The following is a 10,158-nucleotide window of genomic DNA, read 5'->3' as shown; positions in this document are numbered from 1 at the left end:
TCCCCTCAGAATAGCAATTGTTTTCTACAGAAGCAATAATTTAATAGGTAATATTTCTGAACAGAGTAGCTGTTAATCTCTGCTGTTTGTAACATAGAGAGAGTTTATAAAGTATACTGGAACCAGGCACCAGTAACGCAATTGTTATGTTGTCCTGCTTTATATACAGTCTACTTCTTGGTAAGGGGACATTTCCACCACTTTGGTATTAATTTGAACTTGAGCTTGTTTTATGGCTCTAATCCAGGTTGTTTTCCCCTGACTAGATCTTTGCTTGTGTTGTATCTACTCTCAGATGTACGGTGCTGTGGGCAAAAGTGCTAAATGAAACTGTAGAATTGTAAAATTGGTTAAGACAACATTATTCTGGCATTATTGAGGAAAAATTCCACGCTAGGCATTCAGCATATTGTAGTTCAACTGGTCAGAGAGGAAACTACACGTCCACTTCTTCACCTTGTCCTGTTTTTTTTTTTCAGGGTTTAGAACAGAGGGAAAGTTTTTTTGTGTTTTTTTCTCGAGACTGCTGCCAGCTGCAGCTTTAACTTTAGTGAGTAACTAACGAAAGGCAATCAGCTCTTCCATACAGTGAGCTTGCTACCTGTCAATTAGCTTGCAAAAATCAGTATGAGGACAGCTTTCTATTGGTCTTCTCTTCTTCTTCTCTTTTCTTTTCTTTACCTGCAACTTTTACTTGCTTTTCTTCAAAATGTCCCTTTGCTGAGTTTTTAGTTTCTCTCGCTTTCTTCTCACCTTTCTTCTCTCCTTTTTTGAACAAACAAAGCAAAACATTTTTTCCCCACATTATTTCTCCAGTTAATTTCTTTCTGGTGTTGTGCAGTCTCTTCACATTTTGTGTCTTTCAGTTCTTTCCTTTTGTTCACACACCACCTCGGAACTCGCTCTCCTCTTCCTGTTTGCTCTTCATGGGGCGCTCTTATATTGTTTCCATACAACTCATCATCCAGAAATGTCTCCAGGCCTGGAACCTGTGTGCATGTTTGTGTGTTTCCACAGTAGATATGTGTGTCTGTGTGTGTGCATCCAGAAAATACAGACAGAGAATACATTTTCACTGTGGACGCCCACTGTGGCTCGTCTGTGTTATGGATGCATAAATGCATAAATGTATGTGTGGCTGCATTTGTTTACAATGACTCCTACCGGCATGCTACAGTATGTTACATAACTCTGAATAATGTGGGAAAGAGATACTCTTTATCACTTCATCTACTGCTCTCCCTCTCTTTCTCTCCCCTCTTCTCTCACACCCGCCCCAACCCTGTCAGATGGAGTGATTTATATAGGGTGTGTTTCCCTTTCTTTATCTATCTCTCTCTCTCTCTCTCTCTCTCTCTCTCTCTCTCTCTCTCTCTCTCTCTCTCTCTCTCTCTCTCTCTCTCTATCAGTTGCCTGTTGACACTGCGGTCACTTCCTTCAGTGTGTCTATGTGTGGAGGGGACCAGGAAGTGTGTGCAGCCATGTAGGAAGTGTGGTCAGGTGCAGAAGTGGTGGAGGTGAGCTGCTGTTCTTCCCGCGGTTTCCTCTGCCCAGTTTGTCAACTTTATGTGTGTGTGATTGTGTGTGACACTTCAGTGACCTTACCTATCATCTTTCTTTAATGCTCCCTCCTTTTAGGAGATTTACGGCGACCATCTTTGGGAGCGGATGTGTGCTCTAAAACCCACTTTCAAAAATCACCATGCATGCACACTTACACCCTGCAGACTTCCTTTTTGATGATGTTAAAGTTTCTCATATGCATGCAAAGTACACAAAACACAAATGAAGACTCTTTAAAGATTAGTTGAACATTTGTCCATCTCACGTGCATCTGATGGAACAGATGTATTTCATTTTTTATTAGTACAGCTACTCACATCCAGCAGTGATCTAATAGAAGAATGAAATAATGGTTCACTCATTCATCTGATGTGTGTCTGACAGAACAAATGTGCTTGAATTTAACTGCATTTAATGAACTTATCTCTCTGTCTGAGTATACACCCTACCCGACAGCTAAGAGTTGTTGCACAAAAAATTATTAGTGAGATTTCAGCTGAGTCAGCAAAGGTAATGACTAATGACAGGAGAGGGTATATGTGTGTGTACACCCCTAATATATATATATATATATACATATAGTAGGGGTGTAACAAAATTTTGTGCCACAAAAATTCAAAGACGCACCAAATAAAAACACGAAATAAAAAACGCGAAGGGGCGCCGCGCACCACTGAGACTGATGATTTTTGACCCTCCTCACTAACCGTAGCAAAACACTTGCTTCAAAGCGGAGGAAGATGAGGTTGAGGAATTAGCTGATGCTCTTTCGTCAAATAAATCAGTTGTGTGGACCTATTTCAGACATTTCTAGGTCTAAACTGCAGCTCCTAGGACTGCTATTTGTTTTCCTTTTCTTTCAAGAATGTAGTTATCCTGATTGTTACAACAACAAAGCACTTCTTTTATTGAGATTTATGTTTGTATTTGCACTGTAGTCTAAATAAGGGGGAAAAAAATAGAATTTAGTTTTTTTTTCAAAGAGCATTTATTTTGTAATGATGCAGCATTATTTTGTGTGTGTCTGCATAAGGAAGAAAATAAAGAAAATGATATTTTTGCATAACGTCCTACTGTTGGGGATTTTCTTTAATCTTTATTTCATAACGTGAGTATTTCATATTCGTGAGTTGACCATTTCATTACATCCCTAATATATATGTGTGTGTGTGTATATATATATATATATATATATATATATATATATATATATTTATATATATACACACACACACACACACACACATATATATGTGTGACATCATGGCGGTTGCTGCAGACAGACAGTAATGTTCATCATTTTAGCTTTTTCACTTAAAACGGGAGACATGTTGAGTCGCTGTTAATTTCACAACCTGGTTATAAGTACCTGTCGGCTCTGCCCACTCCTGTAATGTTGACTGGCTGCAGCTTAAACGATGCAAGGATATCATTCTGCCCGACTCCGAAATTTAACAGCATTTACTGCTTTATGAGAAATTAAAAATTTACGGTCTTTCATGTGGAATTGCTTGGTTCTGCTACTACTGGAGCGACTGCCCAATTGTAGTGGATGTAGCACATATGTTAATTGCATATATATATATATATATATATATATATATATATATATATGTGTGTGTGTATATATATATATGTGTGTGTGTGTTTCTATTTTTTAGAATAAAGTGATTCTATTCTATTCTAAAAAATGAAATAATAATAATAATATGTTCAATTTATATAGCGCCTTTCACAAAACCCAAGGTCGCTTTACATGAACAGAGAGAACAACAACAAAACAAAAACAAAGCGACAAGGAGGAGGAGGCAAAATGATTATTGAAAAGATGAGTTTTGAGCAGAGATTTGAAAGTAGAGAAGGAGTGACAATCACGGAGGGATTGGGGGAGTGAGTTCCAGAGCTTCGGGGCAACAGCACTGAAAGACCGCCCCCCCACGGTGGAGAGTTTGGTTTGAGGGATGGAGAGGAGGTTGGAGCTGGAAGACCGGAGAGAGCGAGAGGGTGAGTAGGGGGTCAGAAGTTCATTGAGGTACGGAGGGTCCAGATTGTGGAGAGCTTTGAAAGTGAGGAGGAGAGTTTTGAATATGATGCGGGACTGAACGGGGAGCCAGTGAAGTTGACGAAGGATGGGAGTGATGTGAGAGGAGCGGTTGGTGTGAGTGAGGACACGAGCTGCTGAGTTCTGGATGTACTGAAGTTTCTGTAGGGATGATGCTGGGAGACCGAGGAACAAGGAATTACAGTAATCTATACGGGACATGATGAAGGAGTGAACCAGATACATCTGTTCCATCAGTAATGTATACTGTCATTCAAAAATTTGGGGTCACGCAGGCAATTTCATGTTTTCCATGAAAACTCACACTTTTATTCATGTACTAACATAATTGTACAAGGGTTTCTAATCATCAATTAGCCTTTCAACACGATTAGCTTGCACAATGTATCATTACAACACAAGAGTGATTGTTGCTGGAAATGGGTCTTTGTACCCCTATATAGATCTTCCATTAAAAATCATTCCACATTAGTCTGTATTAGTAGAAACACATTAACAATGTCTGGACTGTATTTCTGATTATTTAATGTTGCATTCAATAAAAAAAGTTTTTCTTTCAAAAATAATGGCATTTGTAAGTTATGTATATATATATATATATATATATATATATATATATGAATTTCACACAAAATAGAAATGCATTGGGGCTGCACAGTGGGGTAGTGGTTAGCACATTCGCCTTGCAGCAAGAAGGTCGAATCGAATCCAGGGGTGGGCCTGGGATCTTTCTGCATGGAGTTTGCATGTTCTCCCTGTGCATGCGTGGTTTTTCTCCGGGTACTCCGGCTTCCTCCCACAGTCCAAAAATATGTTGAGGTTAATTGGTTATTCTAAATTGCCTGTAGGTGTGAATGTGAGTGTGATTGTTCGTCTGTATATGTAGCCCTGCGACAGACTGGCAACCTGTCCAGGGTGTCCCCTGCCTTCACCCGAGTCAGCTGGGATAGGCTCTCGCACCCCCCGCGACCCTAGTGAGGATAAAGCGGTGTATAGAGAATGGATGGATAGAAATACATTGATTTTGCATCTTCTCATGTCCTGCAGAGAAGTAATAAAAGTTTTATCACTGTGTAACATAATTAAAGAGGCACATGTCTTTCAGTAATAACACATGAAAATCATTCTGTTTGAGTTAGTACACATTTCATATAGTTCTCAACAATATCATTTTAATACCCAGAGGAAGAAGTACTTTATCTTACTCTGTCCTGGGAGAATAGAGCAGGTGTCCCCTCAGCTCAGAGATGACAGCTTTGTGCCCATTGAGTTCTTTTACTCCTTTTTCAAAAACAAGTGAGATATTTATCCACATGTCAGACATACTTGGCTACAATTTTGTATTGTAAAAGCCTCTTTTAATCCATTTTACAACTTCATTCATCGACTCCATCCTTCTGATTCTGGAAAATCCCGCGACCCAAAGTTTATTTTTGACTGCCTGCAGCAAAGTTGAAACCACCCACTCTTGCAAGATTTGCGTTGGGTCCCACAGGACCTGCAGGATTCAAATCCCAACACAGTCTTGTGGTAGAGAGGACATTAAGCTGCTAAATTTGTGTAAACAAGGTAGACTATTACTACCAGTACAACTTGGATTTTCTATGTACCCACTTGCACTTGTTGTCCTCTCAACTGTGTGATCCACACAGTGTTTGCAGTCTCATCTTCATGCTGAGCCTTCACTGTTGTGACAGACTGCAGTCAGTAATATAGACCCATAATTGAACAAGTCGTCATATATAATTTGTAGAGCCACTTGATCGCCCTCCCTTGCTTCACCTCCATCACTCTCTTATCTCTCCCTCCTTCATGTTGCTATAAAGACGTTCTGCATATGCTGAGGTTACAGCAGTTGCATGCATGTTTCTGTATGCATGACTGATGTGTGTCAGTGTTTGCATGCCTGTGAAGTATTCACATGACGCCATACTGCAGTGACATGAAAAGAAAATGACCGTATTTATGTTTAACCATGACAATCACATCTTATATAGGGAAAAACATCTTTAGTCGTACTTCACCGGTGTTAGATAAAAACCTGATATTAAGCAAAGCAGTGTTAAAATATTTACATTATACTATTATAAACTGCTTTGATTACTTATCCATTAATTCAATGAAACTATATGTTTTACTATTGAGGTTCCTCAAAGTCAAAAGTTGACAAGTATTTAGCTGGTTAGACAAATAGGACCAGTAACTGAGCACAGTTCATGTTTGAAAGTCAATTTAACAACTCCAAAGAGACCAAAGAGAAAAACAATATGCAGAACAACAAACAAAAGAGACAATAAATGAGATGCAGGACAACAACATTTGTGTTTCTTTCACTCTCAGTATCTAAGCCCTTTGTATAGGAGAGTCAGGGGGCCTTTTAAATGTCCATATTCAAGCGTCTATTGTATCATATCGTGATCGCATCTAGGTACATACATAAGTCAGCAACAGGACTTTAAGGTTTGGGTTCATGTCCTGTCCGTTACTCTTGAACTTAAATTAACATTTCACTCACTGTTTACTTTTGGTTTTCATTTGTAGTTCAGTTTAGGTAACTACATGGATTGGTTTAGGGGAAAAAATCAGGTTTTGGATTAAGATTCAAACCTTTTACAACTTTTACAACTTGTATGATGACTCTCCTACATTGTCTGGATTATCAGGGTGACAAGTCCTGCCTGAACCTAAATTTTGTGTACCCTCCATTTAGGTAACTTTATTGTTTCCATCACCTATAGGTGCATCTCTCATTTATTCATTATTTAGGTAACTATTTCAACTTTGTAATACTTTCACTAGAGTTATTAAAATGTTTAACCGTTATTCTGTGATATTTTTTGAAGCATTTTTTAAATTGCCTTCCTTTTAATTGTTTCGTATACTACCTTTAGGTATTATTACTGTTAGCAAACTATTTATCTGTAACTTTTAGCTCACTATTTATTACTCATAGACAGACTTTTCATTCATTTATTTTAGTTAAATGTTCCTTTTAGCTATTTTAGACGTTTACTCAAAACATTGAGACTGCTCTGTGATTACAGCTGACTCAATTCATACTTTAAAAAACATAAACTATTATCTGTTTGTTTGTGCATTTGTTTCAAATGCCCACCTTTATCTATGCCATTATATATAAGAGTATATAATTTTAAAATTAAGTAATAAACTTCCATTCAGAAAGATCCCAGGCCCACCCCAGGATTTGAATCAGGGATCTTCTTGCTGCAATGCGAAAGTGCTAACCACTACCTCACTGTGCAACCCAGTAATAAACTTATTTAATTTAAATTACCTGACAGAAAAAACGCCTGACCATTGTCAGCTTAGCAGAGACAGCTATTGTGTGTTTGGTTGTACAATGTTCCCTATAAAGTGACCACTGAGTGTATCATACTCTCATGCTGATCAGACTGTCTTACTCCATTAATACATTTGTTTTTGACAGAATTGTCTCTTTCACCAAGTAATAAAGGTACCATACATGTGAGTTATTGCAGTACAAACACACATTTGTATTCATATACGATTATCTTGCACTGCTCTCTCATGGGCTTTAATTCAGTTTCAGCTTAGAAAAATGAATACACTTTATTGCTGGAAATAGATGAAGAGTTGCATATAATTTATTGCTGATCTCTTGGTGTCTCTGTGTATATGCATTCTTCCTACAGTGCTTCAGAATAGTATGTGTATCTGTAATATAATAAGCCTTGTGTTTCTTTATTGTATCCCTTTATTTGCCAAGTATAAGCTATATCCTGAAAATCTTATTAAAAAGCTATTCTTTGTCTCTTAAATCACAAAAACCCCAAAACAAACAAACATAATTGTTGGTATTGAAAAAAAAAACACTGACTCTCACAATTAAATACAAATAAACTACTGAAATGTTTTTGACAAAAAATCATCAGGACTTGGTTTCTTATATGACTTACACTTAAACTGATTTGATTATCACATTTTGTGTCATTTCTATAGACTATGTCTGTTATTTTAAATGCTGATTATGTCTGGAGAGTTTGGGTTTTGAGAAGGGTCGTTTGCAGAACTAATAAGCCCCACACACCTTCTTTGGTTTACACACTGGTCACATTATTAATACCTGTATTTTGATGATGCTACAGATATTCTATGATGGCTCCATCCTCACCCAGTCTGAGAAAATGACTTATCAACTGTGCTTCCATTAAAAAATAATAACAATAAATTAAAAGTGATGCAAACACAGAGTTTAAAGGAAAATGACCAATGAATATGCAAATTTTTTGCTGGTTTCAATTCAACCACCTTTAGACAAACAAGTACAAGATGACGTCAGTGAAAGAACAGTCAAACCTCAAAATGTGCAGAAGAATGTACAAAGTATGATGGAAGTATAGCAGCAGGGAGTGTTTTGTGGAATTGGTTTGCACTCATGTTTGCTTCTTAGGCTATACTGGCTATACATTGTTGGAGAAGGTTGAAAGGAATGTGTGCAGACAGTAGTCAAACCTGAAAAAGTGTAACACAGCACAAATTAAATGTCTGTAAAGAACTGATGGGTGGATGCAAGACCATTCCAGAGAAATGTCTAAGGGAACTTTAAGATACAGAGGTAGAAGTACATGCAGCAGGAAGAGGAAAAAGTCAGCAAAACATCATAGATCAGAGACGTTCTCTTCCCACTCTATGCCTATCTAACAGCTTGAAAGCAGATTTACCTTTAAACAGCTTGTTAAAATTGATAATATCACAGCGTTTGAACTTTTAATGTCCTGAAATTGATCTGTGAGGCAGTCTGGTAGCGGTGGTTGTCAGTTTATGATCCCCAGCCCTAGCATTCCACTCTTCTCTCAGTCTGTCTCTGTATCATTGTCCTGTATCAGTGCAGTGTGTTGCGCTGTGTGTGTCTACCATCTGTTATAATCAGCCATGAATATTGCAGGGGCCCCGGCACTTTAAACGGCTTATATACCCTATGGATGTTGACATGCATGGGAGAAGTCATGTGTGCCAGAGATGCACTCTGTGTGCGTTTACAGTTGGCCCATTGATTTATAATTAACGCAGGGGTTACTGCTCCAGCACACACACAGCTGGCCTGCTCTCTGGGGTCACAATCGTGTGTGAACGCCAGTGTGTGTTTGTGCAGACAGTTATTTTAGTGTCCGAGAAGGACGTATTGTGCACAAGAGTGTGCAAATAACTGCGGATGCTTGTGTAGGTGTGCTGAGAGCATATGTCCATATGAGTGTATATTCTGCCTGCACTCAGCAAATGTTCTTTTTTAAGTAGATTTAATTTTAAGTATTTGTGCACATAAGAGGTTGCACATAGTGGGTAACCATGGTAACCCATTGAAAGATCCCTGCAGACAACAGATACCTATAAGTCCCATCAAATGTATTGATTTCAGTACCCGTGTGAATAAATATGTCCTTCAGTCAGCTGCAAACACCACTAGGCTGCACTCTTGCAACTAGTTGTGACCAAGATTACAAAACTCAGAGACTTCGTTGATGCATGGATGTGGCTTCTTGAATCAATCTTGTGTTTCTTTATCAGTATTATATGACAGCCAGAGCCACTGTTCATATGAAAGACAACAAGCCTTGCCAAGGCCTTGTGTTGATTCCCTTTGTTTTATTTTCACTTCTTCAGATCACTTGACAAGAACATCCCTTAATGACAAGGTCACTCGTGGAAGTTTTGTTGATTTCACTGTCTTCGCATTTTTCTCATCAACTGATGCAGATGTGCTGTGTTAATAGACGATGAAAATAGTGTCTCTATTGATTATGTTTGCCCCTGAGCACATTCATAGCAATTTCAGACATCTGGCTCTACTTTGTGATCACAGAAGCTTTGTGCAAATGAATTTCATAGTTCTATATAGTAATTATATCAACTTAAAAAATATTTTAACATGTTGCAGTTTCCTTGTTCAATGTTTTTTTTTAATTGCAAACAAATTTCTGTTAACATAACCACAAGCCAGATTGCCTCCCAACTTACTGTTACTGCTTTAAAGGGGTATTCCAGATATTTACTGCTGCATTTTCATGAATTATGAAGACAAGATATATATATATATAAAATGAATTAGTTTTAGTCATTAATGAGACTTTGTATGGATTGTGGTGTAATGAAAACACTTTTGCAAGCCCACCACAAGCATGTAATAGTCTGTCAAAGGTGGGAGTTTTCAGACTAAAGCAGAACAAACACTGATCATGTCATTATTTCTAAAATTTGCTGATGCCCCTCCAAAACCACAGGAAGTAGTAAACATTATTCGAATATATAAGTAATATCTAGGGGAGAAAAATCTCTCATTCCTCCCTGGGTTATGTGCAGTGCTCGTTTGATAAAGCACAAAACTATGTGGGAATATACACAATGGAAATGTAATATCTGCTACAATGGCAATTTTGCTACGAGAGTCTTATACAGAGTCCCTTTTCAATACAGGACTTGAAGATTAGGTTAAAAAAGCAAGTTTCTCATCATGTCAGCTGGAGCTAGGCATGATTCTATAAAACCTGGCCTGC

At 37.9% G+C, this 10,158-nt stretch overlaps 1 protein-coding gene across 39 annotated transcripts in view; it reads left to right on the top strand.

Moving 5' to 3' along the window:
• Positions 1 to 10,158, top strand: part of LOC110961245 (uncharacterized) — a 557,011-nt gene that overhangs the window by 373,110 nt on the left and 173,743 nt on the right. For 4 of the 39 annotated variants that reach the window (XM_051959617.1, XM_051959618.1, XM_051959612.1 and 1 more), the window contains one exon: positions 1,410 to 1,517. The exons of 34 other annotated variants lie outside the window; for them this stretch is intronic. The gene's annotated coding sequence lies outside the window, so the exon portion shown is untranslated. Of the gene's footprint in view, positions 1 to 1,409; positions 1,518 to 1,638; positions 2,630 to 10,158 lie in introns of those variants that run through there. One more of the 39 variants, XR_007947019.1, reaches the window with a different exon arrangement.

Source organism: Acanthochromis polyacanthus, chromosome 15, assembly GCF_021347895.1.
Source record: "Acanthochromis polyacanthus isolate Apoly-LR-REF ecotype Palm Island chromosome 15, KAUST_Apoly_ChrSc, whole genome shotgun sequence".
NCBI classification, from domain to species: Eukaryota; Metazoa; Chordata; class Actinopteri; family Pomacentridae; genus Acanthochromis; species Acanthochromis polyacanthus.
The sequence above is the reverse complement of the archived record's forward strand: the minus strand, read 5'-3'. Positions and strand labels throughout refer to the sequence as shown.